This window comes from Chiloscyllium punctatum, unplaced genomic scaffold (genome assembly GCF_047496795.1).
Source record: "Chiloscyllium punctatum isolate Juve2018m unplaced genomic scaffold, sChiPun1.3 scaffold_1108, whole genome shotgun sequence".
NCBI lineage: Eukaryota > Metazoa > Chordata > Chondrichthyes > Orectolobiformes > Hemiscylliidae > Chiloscyllium > Chiloscyllium punctatum.
The window spans coordinates 40,001-41,403 of record NW_027310842.1 but is presented as its reverse complement, the minus strand read 5'-3'; the positions used below and the strand labels follow the sequence as shown (position 1 = coordinate 41,403).

The window sequence follows — 1,403 nt, the reverse complement described above, 5'->3', positions numbered from 1 at the left end:
CAGGACGGAGCGGAAAACGTGCGGACTGAACGGGAGAGCCAAGAGCCAGCGATCCACGCGCGTGCGACCGTCCAAGTCACAGCGTTCGACGAAAACCTCCTCCCTCGGCCAGGCACTCGGCGCCAGCAGGGGAGACAGGATCAGACGCCCCGCCGGCCACTTAAGGCCGAGGACGAACCACGAGACGGGCGGCTGCAGCAGCGGGCGGCCTGCAGCTCCCAGCACTCTCAATCGATCAACCATCGAGTCGGGTCAGCGTGTCAAACCGGCGAGCTCCACGGTCAGGCCGGCGGCGCACCAGCACCGGACCTCCGCGGCTCCCTTCACTCTTTCCACTGCCAGCCAACCGAGAGACGGACCCAATGCGGACGTGCAGAGCTTAGGCAGACCCCCCACTGGAGGCTCAACACTTCGTGGCAGCTCCGTGTCCCAGAGACCAGGAGGGTTGGCACACACACACAGTGTGAACCACCGACAGCCATTCTGGGACCGGTGACAGCCGTGCTGGCCCCACTGCCACGACACAGACGGACGCCAGGCCGCGCTCCCCGGCGGGGGGATGGCGTCGAGCCTGACGAACGGAATGTGCAGGGTGGGGGGGAAAGGCCAAGCGCTCCGACGCCGGAGGGCTCCGGAGTCTGAACTTAGGGGGACAAAGAGGACGGGTCCTCTGCGACACCCCAGCCGCGCTCTCGCCAGCCAAGGCGAGTGCGATTGATTGCCAAACGACCCTCAGACAGGCGTGGCCCCGGGAAGAACCCGGGGCCGCAAAGTGCGTTCAAAGTGTCGATGATCAATGTGTCCTGCAATTCACATTAATTCTCGCAGCTAGCTGCGTTCGTCATCGACGCACGAGCCGAGTGATCCACCGTCAAGAGTTGTCTGAGTTTGTTTTAGGTCTCTCCCTCGCCAGAGGAAAGCGACCCGGACCGCACATACGCTCCCCACCTTGAGCTACAGCCACCTGCACGCCGGCGTGCGGGCGGAGCAGGGTGGCGTGAAGCGATGGGGAGCACCATCCTGGTGCGGCCCGCAGAAACATACGTCTATTGGGGGGAGGAGGACAGGGCGCCCAAGAGGCGATGCGTGCCCCAACGCACCGCAGCGACGGAGGCAGGATCACCGCCACCATGTCGCCCGCCTAGTATCACGAGGCGTGCAGCAGCTTTGCCCTAGGAAAAGCAGAGGCGGGAACGGGCACCGGCCATCGGTTCGGCAGCGTCACTGACGCGTGCACGTGGCGGCGTGTCGGCGAGCGGACTTCCTGCGAGGAGGCGGGGGCGGCACTCGCCCGAGCAGACGCCCGCCCGGCCCAGCCACCGCCGAGGTGGACTGGGAGTCGCGGCAACGGCTCGTCATACTCGTTCCCACACTCACAGCGCAGCTTGCCCGCAAGCCACCGA

General features: G+C 65.9%; 1 non-coding gene across 1 annotated transcript; it reads right to left on the bottom strand.

Moving 5' to 3' along the window:
* Positions 1–726: 726 nt before the first annotated feature.
* On the bottom strand, positions 727–880 carry LOC140474623 (5.8S ribosomal RNA). The gene has a single exon (XR_011959269.1). It is a non-coding gene; the product is annotated as a 5.8S ribosomal RNA (ribosomal RNA).
* Between the last annotated feature and the right edge of the window lie 523 nt (positions 881–1,403).